This window comes from Sus scrofa, chromosome 18, assembly GCF_000003025.6.
Source record: "Sus scrofa isolate TJ Tabasco breed Duroc chromosome 18, Sscrofa11.1, whole genome shotgun sequence".
Lineage (NCBI taxonomy): Eukaryota > Metazoa > Chordata > Mammalia > Artiodactyla > Suidae > Sus > Sus scrofa.
In genome coordinates this window covers 23212639-23229088 of record NC_010460.4, presented here as the reverse complement: position 1 = coordinate 23229088, position 16450 = coordinate 23212639, and the positions used below count along the sequence as shown (strand labels likewise).

General features: G+C 39.8%; 1 long non-coding RNA gene across 1 annotated transcript in view; it reads left to right on the top strand.

Moving 5' to 3' along the window:
* Positions 1 to 16227, top strand: part of LOC110257515 — a 268751-nt gene extending 252524 nt beyond the window's left edge. The window contains exon 3 of the long non-coding RNA XR_002340243.1: positions 15924 to 16227. This is a non-coding gene — a long non-coding RNA (uncharacterized LOC110257515). The remainder of the gene's footprint in view (positions 1 to 15923) is intronic.

The following is a 16450-nucleotide window of genomic DNA, read 5'->3' as shown; positions in this document are numbered from 1 at the left end:
TGGATTATGCTCACATAGGTCAAACTCTGAGGACAATGCCTTGCTAATTGTAAGTTAAATAAAATATATTCTAGCCATACATAACTTCACTGGTCATGTGCGGTGACCGAACCTGAAATAGGACAGCAACAAAGGGATGAAGAAAACGGACACTTCATGCTCGTCAAGGATTATTAACTCCATTTTGTAGGCAAAGAAAGAGTTACTCCAGAAAATACAGTACCAGTTCTTGCTCACCAAATATTCAGCTATTTTTATTCCTTTGCTTTCTCTCCTCTGATTGCAATATACAGAAATGTTCATGTTGTCTATATACTTAGAATGTCTCAAGTAACTAAGGTCTCAACAAAAAATTCATTCAAAAACCAAGAGGTATCACAATTCTCCTGTTCCCCTCTGACCAACAGTGGATGGGTTTGGAGTTGCTGACGTACTGGGGAGGGTGGTAGAGTGGTTCCATGGGTGGCTTTTTCATCAGAAGTAGCCTGAAAAGGGTGAAATACAGTATTCTTTCTCTTAGGAACTGACAGAACTCAGATAGGAAATCAGGCAGGAGGGAAGCATAACACCAAAGATATCCTTTCGTAATATTCAGATTTAGGAGATAGAAAAACAAAAGTGAATGAGGAGCCCATTGAGAGAAATCATGAGGGAGAAGCTGAAGCTGAGGGGTAGACTGGTCAAGGAGAGACAGATCCAGGAAGGTGACAGAGATTGTGGTGTAAACTGATCCTGGACAAAGTTGTGAAGGTTTAGAGCCAAACCCAAGTCACTAGAAAAAGAAACAGAAAAACAACAGAGAAGATCAAGTCAGCCAATCAGATCATTCCCAGAAAAGGGAAGTGTCAACAGGACAGTTTTCTTTTTCTTAGTCAGGGCTTCCAGTTCAAAAGTGTAATTAGTGGTCAAGAGAGTAGGCTTATGTAAGATTAAAGTCACTTAACTATCCTGAACCATAGAGTCAAGACCTAACTTCTCTTTATTTTTTATTTATTTATTTTTTTGTCTTTTTGCCATTTCTTGGGCTGCTCCCACGGCATATGGAGGTTCCCAGGCTAGGGGGTCGAACTGGAGCTGTAGCCGCCGGTCTACGCCAGAGCCACAGCAACACGGGATCCGAGCCGCGTCTGCCACCTACACACAACACCGGCTTGTTAACCCACTGAGCAAGGGCAGGGATCGAACCCGCAACCTCATGGTTCCTAGTTGGATTCATTAACCACTGCGCCACGACGGGAATTCCAAGACCTAAGTTCTCTTTAAAGGAAAAAAGACCGGGGAGTTGCCATCGTGGCTCAGCACAAACGAACCTGACTTGTATCCATGAAGATGTAGGTTCAATCCCTGGCCTTGCTCAGTGGGTTAAGGATCTGGCATTGCCTGTGTGGTATAAGTCACAGATGCAGCTCGGATCCTGTATGGCTGTGGCTGTGGCTGTGGCATAGGCCTGCAGCTGTAGCTCTGATTCAATCCCTAGCCTCAGAACTGCCATATGCTGCAAGTGCAGCCCTTAAAAGCAAAAAAGCAAAAAAAAAAAAGGTGGAGGGAGGAGGTAATGAGAGAGAAAGGAAGAGAGGGAAGGGAAATAGCCAAGGAGGAAAGTGAGTGATGGAGTAGGAAAAAAGTAAAAATGAGAAGGAGAAAGAATTGCTTTAGGAGTCCTAGAAGGCCACTATCAATTATCAATTGCCTTAATTTACCAGCTTCCACTTAAGAACATAATATTACAAAGTTCTCTCAAGAAAAATACTTTCATCTGCTTATCACAAACACGACATGCGAAGGAACAATCAAGGAGAATGTGGTCATGGGGATGGCGAGGTTTAGAAAAGAGCTGTCAGTTTGGAGATACCTTAGAAATCTATACATAGAACTTCCATATGACCCTGCAATCCCACTCTTGGGCATCTATCCGGACAAAGCTCTACTCAAAAGAGACACATGCACCCGCATGTTCATTGCAGCACTATTCACAATAGCCAGGACATGGAAACAATCCAAATGTCCATCGACAGATGATTGGATTCGGAAGATGTGGTATATATACACAATGGAATACTACTCAGCCATAAAAAAGGATGACATAATGCCATTTGCAGCAACATGGATGGAACTAGAGAATCTCATACTGAGTGAAATGAGCCAGAAAGACAAAGACAAATACCATATGATATCACTTATAACTGGAATCTAATATCCAGCACAAATGAACATCTCCTCAGAAGAGAAAATCATGGACTTGGAGAAGAGACTTGTGGTTGCCTGATGGGAGGGGGAGGGAGTGGGAGGGATCGGGAGCTTGGGCTTATCAGACACAACCTAGAATAGATTTATAAGGAGATCCTGCTGAATAGCATTGAGAACTATGTCTAGATACTCATGTCGCAACAGAAGAAAGGGTGGGGGAAAAAACTGTAACTGCAATGTATACATCTAAGGATGACCTGACCCCCTTGCTGTACAGTGGGAAAATAATAATAAAAAAAAAAAGAAAAGAGCTGTCAATCACAGGATAAATAACTCAATCACAGAACTGGTAGCAAACTGGCCATGATGTCCCCCCTTTGTCACAAGTTTGTTCACGCTGACTACAAAAGACAACTCAAGGAGTTCCCGTCATGGCTCAGTGGTTAACGAATTCAACCAGGAACCGTGAGTTTGTGGGTTCGATCCCAGGCCTCACTCAGTGGGTTAAGGATCTGGCATTGCCGTGAGCTGTAGTGTGTAGGTTGCAGACTCGGCTCGGATCTGGCGTCACTGTGGCTCTGGTGTGGGCTGGTGGCTGCAACTCCGATTAGACCCCTAGCCTGGGAACCTCCATATGCCCCGGGTATAGCCCTAGAAAAGGCAAAAAAAACCCAAAACAAAACAAAAAAAAGCACCTCGAGATACTTGTGCTAGAATTCAGAGAGGTCTTCAAAGTCTTTATTTCTGAAGAATATTATATTTGTATACCACCTCCAAATAGTCAAAGCAGTTTTATCTCTATTCTCTCATTTTACTCTCACAATAATTCTGTTGAGATAGCTAAGGCAGGTTTTATCTTGTGTCTTTTGTTAACATTTTTTTGGAGATAAAATTGTTCAATGTTAATTGGTCCATTAATTATTTAGAAGTGTTCCAGTCTTATGGAAGGTTTTCCTAGACATCTTACTTTTATTAATTACTAATTTCCCCCTGTTATGATCAGAGAACACACTTCATGTGATTTTGATTATTTTAAATTTATTAAAATGTGCTATGATCTAATTTGGTGAATGTATCAGGTGAACCTGAAAATAATGTGTATCCTTCAGTGACTAGCTCTAGTGTTCTATACAAATTCATTAGGTTTAAGCAATGCACTGATTTATGTCTAGTTGTTCTATTAACTGCCAATAGACAACTATTAAAATATCTTACTGTTAACCCTGAAATAGCCTTATTTCTGCTTTAATTCTAAAAATTTTCATTAGTTTTTTTCAAAACTCTCTAAATAGGCACATAGCCACTTACAATTGTTGTCTTCCTGATACACTGTTCTTTTTATCCTTATAAAATGCCCCTCTTTATCTCTCCTAATGCCGTTTGTGTTGAAAACTATTTTATCACATGTTAAAGTATCCACTTTTAAGTGGATTAAAACCATTTCAAAACATGTTTTTTGTTTGCACAGCATTGTCTTTTTTCCCATTTATTATGTTTTCAGCCGCTGTATCTTCATGTTTAAAGTTTACCTTTCTAGCCAGGATATACAGTCTTGCTTTTTTAAAAATCCATCTATAAATCTCTGCTTTTTAACTAGAGTATTTAAATGAGTGCTATTTAATTTTGTCAAAATTTTATAACTTACTGCTCTTTGAAATTTACCACTAAAGAAATCAAAAGGCAAGCTCCAGCCTGGGAGAAAACATTTGCAATACATTTATCTCACAAAGGAATTGTTCTGAGAATACGTAAAGAACTCAATAATAAGATAAACATTCCAATCAGAAAAGAGGCAAACAATTTAAACAAACATTTACCAAAGAAGATATATGGGATGGCAAGGGATTACACAAAAAGTTGCTCAACATCTTTAATCACTAGGGAAATGTAAATTAAAATCATAACAAGATACCACTATATACCCACTGAAATGTCTAAAATTAGAAAGATTGACAATACCTGGTGTTGGTAAAGATGTGGAACAATTGCAACTTTCATAGTGCTGATGGGAATGTAAAATATGACAACCACTCTAGAAAATATTTTTTTGCAGTTATTTATGTAGTTAAATATACATCTGCCTACCATATGACCCCGCCACTCCACTCTTAGGTATTTAGGCAAGAGAAATGAAATGTTATGCCTACAGAAATACTTGTACATAAATACTTTTAGCAGCATTATTTATTATAGCTGAAAACCAGAAATAATGTAAATTTCCATGACACATGAATGGGAGAAACTATTTGTGACATATCTATTAATTGGAACACTATACATAAAATGGAATGTAATAGTGATATATATACACAATAACGTGAATGAATCTCAAAAATATGCTGAGCAAAAACGTGATGCAAAAAAAGACACACTAAAATATTATTCTTGGAGTTCCCGCTGTGGCATAATGAGTGAAGAATCTGACTATAGTGGCTCAGGTTGCTGTGGAGGTGAGGGTTGGGTTCCAGACCAGGCCCAGTGGGTTAAAGGATCTGCATTTGCTGAAGCTGTGGCATAGGTCTCAGCTGTGGCTTGGATTCAATCCCTGGCCTGGGAACTTTCATATGCTGTGGGTACAGCCATAAAAATTTCATTTTTATGATATTAGAAAGAAGTCAGAGCTAATCACTGCAACAACCAGAGGTGAGTGTGTACACTGAGGTTAGAAGGAAGAAACTGACAGGAGGAGGGCAGGATAATACTTTTGAGGTGATCTTGATCATGGTGTTAGATACACAGGTGTGTACATTTCTAAATGCATTTAACTGTACGTTTTATGTAAATTACGATAAACTTGATTTTTAAAAATAGGGCCACAACAGGAGGAAGACAGACAAATCTGACCCCATTCATTCAGTATATTCTCTACATAAACCAGAAAGATCTTTGAAAAATATAAGAATTGGAGAGGCGGAGCAAGATGGTGGAGGAGCAGGAGGTTGTGCACACCTTCTCCCACAGACACATCTACACGTAAAACTGCTTGCACAGAACATCCACTGAATGCTGGCAGAAGAACTTAAACCTCCAAAAAGGGCAAGAAACTCTTGACATAACTGGGTACAACAAAAGAAAAAAAGAGAAAAGAAATCAGGACGGGACTAGCATTCCCGAGAGGGAGCCGTGAAGGAGAAAGAAACCCACCTCCTGGGAAGCCACCTAACTGACGAAAGATCAGCTGAGTCGGCAGGACCTCAAAGTCACCCAGAAAAGCACATCAGCTGGACTGAGAACAGCAAAGCAGACTGAGAGCCGCACAGACCATCTGAACCACCTGCCCGGACACCACAGCCTGAGATGCTCGGGTGGGGGCTGGGCGCTGAGACTCAGGCTCCGGGGGTCAGTCCTGGGGAGAGAACTGGGTATGGTGTGATGGGTAAGGAGCAGTGCACCACAGGCTTAAGGGGGAATGCCATGGCAGAGAGAACCCAGGAGAAAGTCCGGACCCGCAGGAGAGGCAAGTTGCCATTGTTGGGGAGGGGAGAGGAAGAGGGGCAGGCCACCAAAGGAAACTCCCTGCTTAGAAGTGTGCACATGCCCATGGGTATAGAGGGTGGGCGGCTCTTGCTTGTTTTGGGGAGATTAGGCACTTCTTGTGCAGGCTACTGTTGGCCAGGCACCTACTGTGTGGGCTAATGGCATAAGTGGGCTAAGTGCGACGTGGTACCTCTTGCACGATCTATAGGCAGCAGGGGCAGACTGCAGTAGTCGTCTCAGAGGCCAGAGGGAGGCATGGCTTGCCACCACTGGGGACCTGTGAGTGGGCTCCACCTGAGACCCCAGTCACCTCAGGGGTTGGCAAAAAAGAAAAAAAGAGGGCACTGCAATCAAGCACCATACACTGTTGCTCTCACTCCCCTGGGAACAAACCCACCCTACAGCTGCCATTGCCAAATGCTCTGGGTGGCGACTAGACACTTGGTCACTGTCCCTTCCCAAGATCTTACAACTAGGAGCAACTGGTGCAGCACCTCCTGCGTGGGCCAGGTGGGACAGAGTGCTTCTTGCATGGTCAGCAGGCAGCAGGGGCAAACTACCGCAGTTATCCCTGATTCTAGAGGTGGGCATGGCCCACTGTCATTGGAGTTACCTGAACAAAAATCACTTGCAGCCCGATCCACCTAAAGGGCATCACAGAGGAGGGCATTGTGACTGAACACCACCTGTCAGTGCTATCGCACCCCCAGGAACACACCCGCCCTGCCGCTGCCACTGCCAAATGTTCTGGGCAGTACCCACATGCCTGATCTCTGTGCCTTCCCAGGATGCTTCAACTAGGAGCACCCTGTACAGCACCTCATATATGGGCTAAGTGAGATGGATTGCTTCATGCATGGTCTACAGGTGGTGGGGAAAACCACCATAGTTATCAAGGACTCTAGAGATGGTCATGGCCTGCTCCCAATAGGGGTCCCTGAACAGGCACCACCTGTGGTTCTAATCCCCTCAGAGGAGGGCACTGCAATCAAACACAAGGTGTTGTTGCTCTCACTCCCCTGGGAACCCATGCACCCTGCTGTTGCTACTGCCAAATGCTCTGGTCACCTTGAAGATCTGCCTAGAGCTTATTACCATTTCCCAGGGCCCTAAAACTAGGAGTAGCCTGTGCCATCTTCCTGCAGGTCCTTCCTGCTGTTAAGAGCCCAAAGACCAGGCACTGACTGCTGGCCCCTACCCATTGTCTCCTTCTCCCTGAAAACACACTGAGCATCCTGGGAATAACAGCCTGCTCACACTGAAGAAAGAGACAGCAAATATTCAAACTCCCACACCAAAAATAAATAGTAACCCCCCAAAAAATACAAAGGGGTACACTTGCATAGACGTAGCCTTACAAAACTATAGTTTGGCTTCCCCGAACTCACAGAAAAAGAAAAACACAAGCAAGATGAAGAAGAACAGAAACCATTCCCAGTTTAAGGAACAGGAGAATTCACCTAAAGTAGTCAACAATGAAACAGACTTCTGCAGCCTGACAGACATTGAGTTCAAAAGGGAGATAGTGAAAATACTGAAGGAATTAAGAGAGGATATTAACAGTAATGTAGATTCCTTTAGAAAGGAGCTAGAAAATATAAGGAGGAGCCAAGAAAAAATAGAAAATTCATTTGCAGAGATGCAAACTGAGCTAAAGGCAATAAAGAGCAGAATGAAAAATGCAGAGGAACAAATTAGTGACGTGGAAGATAGAATAATGGAAATCACCCAATCAAGACAACAGACAGAAAACCAAATGAAAAAACATGCAACATAAGAGACCTATGGGATAATATAAAGCATGCCAATTTACACATAATAGGAATTCCAGAAGGAGAAGAAAAAGAAAAGGGGATTGAAAATATATTTGAAGAAATTATGGCTGAAAACTTCCCAAATCTAAAGGATACTTATATCAAAATACAGGAAGCAAGAGGGCCCCAAACAAGTTGAACCTAAAGAGGCTCACACCAAGACATATTATAATAAAAATGGCAAAAGTTATAAAGAGAGGATTCTAAAGGCAGCAAGAGAAAAGCAAAGCATTAATTATAAGGGAACCCCCATAAGGCTATCAGCTGATTTCTCTACTGAAACACTACAGCCAGAATGGAGTGGCAAGATATATTTAAAGTGCTGAAAGGAAAAAAATTTGCACCCTAGAATACTCTATCCAGCAAGAATATCATTTAAAATAGAAGGGAAATTAAAGAATTTCTCTAACAAAAGCTAAAAGAGTACAGCAATACTAAACCCATTAGAAAAGAAATACTGAAAGGGCTTCTCTAAATTAAAAAAGAAAAAAGAAAAAAATAATTAGGATGGAGGAAACCACAATTGGAAAGCAGTCACTCAAATAAGCCAGCATATAGATCTAAACATGAAGATATTAAAAAAAAAAGGTATTAAAATTGAACAATGTGGGGAAGGAAAATAAGAAAATATAGATTATTTTTTTGTTTTAATGATGTATTTCAGCCTATATGACTATCAGGCAAAAGCAAGCAGATGTAGGAAGGGCTTAACGTGCTTAAAAAACAGGGCAACCACTAATCAAAACTGAACATTACATTCACAAAAACTGAAAAGAAAATTACTCAAGCATAAAATAAATGGAAACCATCCAACCCAAAAAAGAAAAGAATAGAAACATAGAATCACCTGGAAAACAAGGTTTAAAATGGCAGTAAATATATATCTATCAATAATTACCTTAAGTGTCAATGGACTGAATGCGCCAATCAAAAGACACAGAGTGGCAGGCTGGATAAAAAAGCAAAAACCTTCAATCTGCTGTCTACAAGAAACTCACCTTAGAGCAAAGGACACATACAGCCTGAAAGTGAGGGGATGGGAAAAGATAGTGTCATGCCAATGGACAAGACAGGAAAGCAGGAGTTGCAATACTCATGTCAGAAAAAATAGATTTTAAAATGAAGGCCATGAAGAAAGACAAAGAAGGACACTATTTAATGGTTAATGAATCCACTCAAGAAGAAGCTATTACAATCATCAATATATATGCCCCTAATATGCACCCAGATACCCACAACAAATACTAACAGACATAAAAGGAGAAATTGATGGGAATAGAATCATAGTAGGAGACTTTAACACCCCACTCACATCAATGGACACATACTCTAGACCGAAAATCAATAAGGCAACAGAGATCCTAAAGGAAACAATAGAAAAGTTAGACTTAATTGACATTTTCAGGACTTTACATCCAAAAAAATCAGAATACACATTCTTCTCAAGTGCACAAGGAACATTCTCAAGAATTGATCACATACTGGGGCACAAAGCTAACCTCAACAAATTTAAGAATATAGAAATTACTTCAAGTATCTTCTTTGACCACAATGGCATGAAACAAGAAATCAACCACAGGAAAAGAAATGAGAAAAAACCTACTACATGGAGACCAAACAACATGCTACTAAAAAAACACTGGGTAAATTAGGAAATCAAGAAGGAAATTAAAAAATACCTCAAGACAAATGATAATGAAGACACAACCACTCAAAATCTATGGGACGCCGCAAAAGCAGTGCTCAGAGAGAAATTCACAGTGATACAGGTCTTCCTCAAAAAAGAAGAAACATCTCAAATTGACAACTTAACCCAACACCTAAATGAATTAGAAAAAGAACAAACAAAACATAAAGTCAGCAGAAGGAAAGAAATCATAAAGATCAAAGAGGAAATCAAAAATAGAGATGAAAAAACAATAGAAGAAATCAATCAAACCAAGAGCTGGTTCTTTGAAAAGGTAAACAAAATTGACAGACCTCTGGCTAGACTTACCAAGAAGAGGAGAGAAAAAACCCAAATAAACAAAATAAATGAAAAAGGAGAAGTTACAACGGATACTGCATAAATACAAAAAACCATAAGAGAATACTATGAACAACTGTATGCTAACAAATTTGACAACCTAGAAGAAATGGACAACTTTCTAGAGACTTACAGCCTGCCAAAACTGAATCAAGAAGAAATAGATCAACTGAAGAGACCGATCACTAGACATGAAATTGATTATGTCATAAAAACACTCCCACAAATAAAAGTCCAGGACCAGATGGCTTCGTAGGTGAATTCTACCAAACATACAGAGAGAAAATTATACCCATTCTCCTTAAAATTTTTCAAAAGATTGAAAAAGAAGGAACACTCCCAAAGACATTCTATGATGCCACCATCACCCTAATTCCAAAACTAGACTAAGATTCCACCAAAAAGAAAACTATAGGCTAATATTTTTGATGAATGTAGATACAAAAATTCTCAACAAAATTTTAGCCAATCAAATCCAACAACATATTTAAAAAAATCATACATCATGACCTGCTGGGACTCATCCCAGGTACACAAGGATGGTTCAACACATGCAAACTAATCAACGTCATACACCACATTAACAAAAGAAAAGTCAAAAACCACATGATTATCTCAATAGATACAGAAAAACCATTTAACAAAGTCCAACATCCATTCATGACCAAAACTCTTACCAAAGTGGGTATAGAGGGAACATACCTTAAGATAATAAAAGCCATTTATGACAAACCCACAGCGAATACAATACTCAGTGGAGAAAAGCTGAAAGCCTTCCCACTAAAATCCGGAACATGACAAGGACACCCACTCTCACCAATGTTATTCAACATAGTATTGGAAGTCCTAGCCACAGAAATCAGACAAACAAAAGAAATGAAAGGCATCCAAATAGGAAGAGAAGAGGTAAACCTGTCACTGTATGCAGAGGACATGATACTATATATAGAAAACCCTAAGGACTTAACCCAAAAACTACTTGAACTGATCAACACATTCGGCAAAGTAGCAGGATATAAGTTTAACATTCAGAAATCAGTCGCATTTCTGCATACTAACAATGAAATATTAGAAAAGGAATACAGAAATACCTTTTAAAATTCACCCCAAAAACTCAAACACCTGGGGATACACCTGACCAAGGAGGTAAAAGACTTACATGCCGAGAACTATAAAACATTAATCAAGGAAGTTAAAGAAGATGTAAAGAAATGGAAAGGTATTCCATGCTCCTGGGTTGGAAAAATGAATGTTATAAAAATGGCCCTACTACCCAACGCAATCTACAGATTAAATGCAATCCCTATCAAATTACCCATGACAGTTTTCACAGAACTAGAACAAACAATCCAAAACTTTATATAGATTCACAAAAGACCCAGAATTGCTAAGGCAATTCTGAGGAACAAAAAACCAAGCAGGAGGCATCACTCTCCCAGACTTCAAGCAATATTACAAAGCCACAGTCATCAAGACAGTGCGGTACTGGTACCAAAACAGACAGACCGACCAATGGAGCAGAATAGAGAGCCCAGAAAGAAACCCAGACACCTTTAGTCAATTAATCTTTGACAAAGGAGGCAAGAGTATAAAATGGGAAAAAGACAGTCTTTTCAGCACGTATTGCTGGGAAGCCTGGACAGCTGCATGCAAATCAATCAAACTAGAACACACCCTCACACCATGCACCCAAATAACCTCAAAATGGCTGAAAGACTTAAATATAAGACAAGACACCATCAAACTCCTGGAAGAGAACATAGGCAAAACATTCTCTGACATCAACATTACAAATGTTCTCTCAGGTCAGTCTCCCAAAGCCACAGAGATAAAAGCAAAAATAAACCAGTGGGACCTAATCAAACTGACAAGCTTTTGCACAGCAAAGGAAACCAAAAAGAAGACAAAAAGGAGTTCCCATCGTGGCACAGTGGTTAACGAATCTGACTAGGAACCATAGGTCTGATCCTTGGCCTTGCTCAGTGGGTTAAGGATCCGGGGTTGCTGTGAGCTACGGTGTAGGTCACAGACATTGCTGGGATCCCGCATTGCTGTGGCTCTGGTGTAGGCTGGTGGCTACAGCTCCGATTCGACCTCTAACCTGGGAACCTCCATATGCTGCGAGAGTGGCCCAAGAAATGGCAAAAAAAAACAAAAAAAACCCACAAAAGGCAACGTACAGAATGGGAGAAAATTGTTTCAAGTGATGCAACTGATAAGGGCTTACTCTCTAGAATATACAAACAACTTAGACAACTCAACAGGAAAAAAGTCAACAACCCAATGGAAAAATGGGCAAAAAGACCTGAATAGACATTTTTCTAAGGAAGATATACAGATGGCCAACAAGCACTTGAAACAATGCTCCACATCCCTGGTTGTTAGAGAAACGCAAATCAAAACTACCTTGTGATACCACCTCACACCAGTCAGAATGGCCATCAAATAAGTCCACAAATAACAAATGCTGGAGGGGCTGTGGAGAACAGGGACCCCTCCTGCACTGTTGGTGGGAATGTAAACTGGTACAACCACTATGGAGAACAGTATGGAGGTACCTTAGAAATCTATACATAGAACTTCCATAAGACCCCACAATCCCACTCTTGGGCATATATCTGGACAAAACTCTACTTAAAAGAGACACATGCACCCTCATGTTCATTGCAGCACTATTCACAATAGCCAGGACATGGAAACAATCCAAATGTCCATGGGACAGATGATTGGATTCGGAAGAGGTGGTATATATACACAATGGAATACTACTCAGCCATAAAAAAGAATGACATAATGCCATTTGCAGCAACATGGATGGAACTAGAGACTCTCATCCTGAGTGAAGTGAGTCAGAAAGAGAAAGACAAATACCATATGATATCACTTATAACTGGAATCTAATATCCAGCACAAAGGAACCTTTCCACAGAAAAGGAACTCATGGACTTGGAGAATAGACTTGTGGTTGCCAAGGGGGAGGGGGAGGGAGTGGGGTGGATGGGTAGCTTGGGGTTAATAGATGCAAACTATTGTATTTGGGATGGATTAGCAATGAGATCCTTCTGTGTAGCTCTCAGAACTATGTCTAGTCACTTATGATGGAGCATGATAATGTGAGAAAATAGAATGTGTACATGCATGTGTAACTGAGTCACCATGCTATACAGTAGAAAAAGTAATTGTGTTGGGGAAATAACAGTTTAAAAAAATTGATAGTAAAAAAAATTTTTAAAAGAAAAATATAAAAATTGTTTTATGCTTAAAATCCATCAATGACTCTTCAGCGTCCTCAGGATAAAATTCAAACATTATAACATAGAATACAAGGCCCTTGACTGTCTTAGCTCTCCTCTTTAGTGCTCGAGTGTCATTTTTGGAAAATATGATTTCACTCTGATTCTCCAGATCACTTTCAGTTCTGTAGACTCACTAAGCACTGTTTGGCATCTAAGTCATGCTGTTCTTTATACCAGAGCTCCTTTCCCCTTTTCAGGCCAAGGCTAAATACTACTTTCTTCTCTACTTGAGCACTGAGCTATGAGCTACTTGAGTGCCTGGCCTACAGTGGGTCCTTAATAACATTGAAAACCTAGATACAAGAGTCAGGAGACGGCTGCAAACAATCAAAAAGGTTGATTTTTTCTTTTCCCCAAAATATCTACTAGAAACATTTTAATCCCCTTCATGCTTTTTAGCATTTCAACTTTCGGTTCAACCCAAAATACAGTATTCTGCAAGGTAAAACCATTAATACTATAATCTCTTGTTTTATCCAAGGTTTAGTTGAATTTTACAAGTATAATCCTATTTAGTGGGAGTAAGAGTCAGAGCCCTTGCTTTTATTACTAGCCTTCATTTAGTTCTTGGAAACAGACTTGGAATATTCTACCTGGGGTGGAAGGCAGAAGGGCAAGAAGCCTCTGGATAATCTGCAAGGCGCTTTATGGTTTATGAAGAACTTTCATGGAGTTTTCTTAATCAGTAGTTGCAAAACCATTGAGATGTTGACAGGCAAAGGTTAACCCACTTTGGGGTAAGAGAACTCAGACACCCAAGGAGGTTAAGTGATTTTCCTACATGCATATTATCCTGTCAATGAAGACACGAGCTCAAAAGAGACTGTCTGAAGTAAATAATCATGATCCCAAACAATCAGAGCTTTTGGCAGTTGGCCTTTACATTTTCTTCACATATGGCTCCTGTTCTCACTACCTAAATGCCACCAAAGACTGATGACATTTCATTGTTTTGTTACACAAGCATTGCTTGGTCATTATAAAATAAATAAATATATATATATATAGAACAACAGTCTCTTCTCCACCTGCATATACAACTAATACTTTTGGATATGGTCTTTCCCTCTTTTGCTCATTTATTTCAAAAATGGAGATGCACCAGTATCTTCTCAGTCACTAAACCATAGATTTTTCTTTGTTTCTCTCATGTCTCAAAAACACTGTACATTAACCTACCCTTCATTCTTGAAACTCTCCCTTTGATCTAACACTTAAAACCTAAAATTTAGTTATGTCTGAAAATGAAATATTCAGCTTCTGTTCCAAATGCTTTTTTTCCCTCCTGTGTCCTTTTCTTCTGTTAACAGCATCACTTGTCCTTTTTCCTTTCCCATTATCACATCCAGCTACTGAATTCTCCACAACTCTCCCCCACCTCGCCTCTCCCTTATTTCAGTGGCATTACCTCAACTGAAGCCCTCATTTCCAAATCCCCTGATATTTTTAAGGAGATTCTCTTTTGACTATTTCCATGCTCTTCATTCCAATCTGGACTGAGCACCTCAATGAATTCACAATTCTGATCACTTAATCTCTGCTTAAAACCTCAGTAACTCTGTTTAGTAGCTCTATGGCATGTGCACTCCAGGTCCTTGCCATCTGGTCTCAGCTGCCTGCTTCATTGCTTTTCACCAGTCCCCTTCACTCACTCATCCCCAGAAAGACCAGACTCCTATATTTCCGACATGTTCACCACATGGTCCTACGCCAGGGTTTATTCCCACAACTTGTGTGTGTGTGTTCAAATCCTGGTTTATACCTTATCCACAAATGTACATACCACCCACCTCTCATAGCTCGGACTAAATGACACCTCTGTGAAGGACTTCCATTGGGAAAGTGCTCTCTTCTTTGTCTTCCCATGACATATTTTTGCTAACTTTCTATAGAATTTGCCCCTTTCTATTTTGCACCATAAATAATGACATGCATAACTTATCCATTTATTTATGTATGAATCCTCTACAATGTACAGTAACTTGTTCACAGTCAGCATTCATTACACACTTTCTGAATGAATGAATGATATCTGACTTGAGCTGACGCAGAGTTAATAATTAGATTACATCTATGATTTTCATGATCAGAACATCTTTTTTATTTTTTGTCTTTTTTTTAGGGCTTCACCAGTGGCATATGGAAGTTCCCGGGCTAGGGGTTGAATTGGAGCTGCAGCTGCTGGCCTACACCACAGCCACAGCAACATGGGATCTGAGCCTTGTCTGCAACCTACACCACAGCTCATGGCAGCACGGGATACTTAACCCACTGACTGAGGCCAGGGATCAAACCCACATCCTCATGGATACTAGTTGGATTCGTTACCACTGAGCCATGATGGGAACTCCCTCATAATCGGAATATCTTAATCTCAATATGCTTTGAAATAAAGAATAAAAGAGACTGCGTATTTCGGTTGATGTTGTCTGCTCTATTATGATAGCTCTAATAAGGAAATGCATAGAAGGTAAGAGGATAGACTATTAATACCAAGAGTCATTGGAGAAGAAATCTTTCCTTTATTTCACTAGTGGTATCAGTGAGAAATTATGCAAAGGATGTCCTGATGAGAATAGGTCTCCACAGGCTTATCCTAAAGCACTTTGACATCACAATATGGTAGAGATTATACCAGTTATACAAGAAATGAGTCTCTGCTAAAGCAGCCATTCTCCATAAAGTGTGACCTCATCCATCACGAAGGTATTAGACTGAATCTTTATTTGGAAGGATATCGTTGCTAACGAGTTTTCAGGTGTGAAAATTCTGTCCTCTTCATGTGTTTTACCCTATTTCTAGGTAGGGTTTTGAGTCAATAGCTAGATGAAATCCCTAAAACATAACCTAAACTTTGGAGTGTAGAAACATTTAATATAGACTTTACGCAAGCAATAATTAACAATCTTGTGTAATATTGAAAAATATAAAAAAAAATACGAAGTCTTACATGTTTTTTAAAGTCCCAAAGCAGTAAGCTGAGAATATAGGGCAGCAAAGTAAGCGTTATACTATCTGACAACTCTGCTACCATTCCTGTTCCTTCATTACAACAAATAGATGGGTGAAATGACACATGTTCTGACTGTTCCTTCACTCCTCTCTCTCTCCACATATCTGCAGGCTTTCTATACTGATGAAGTTGCTATGGAATCAGCAGGCGTTCTGGGCTTCGAGGATATGTCTGGGATAGAAGAGGCACAATTGTCTGAATGTATATCACACTAAATAAAAAAATGTTTTTCCTAATAAACTTTTCTAGGAACACAACAGAAGAAGTCTTTATAGGCTAAAGATAATTTTAACAGGAAGTGACTTATCTTTCAGTCTTTCCCGCCCCATATAAATTACCTTACGATTACATGTGCTTTGTTTTTTTTTCAAAGTGAACATCTCAATAAAGAGCCCCTTTGGCTACATTGGCTGACATTTTCTAAAGCCTCATGAACTGGCATTTTATTCTAACAATGATATAATAAATATTTAATTTCTTTAAGGTCACAGAACAGAATTTGGGCATTTGGAATAAAATTATGCTGTTAAAATCTTGCATGTCATGAAAAATTTTAAAAAGCAAAAGCAGAGTTCCCGTTGTAGCTCAGTGGTTAACGAATCTGACTAGGAACCATGAGGTTGCTGGTTCGATCTCT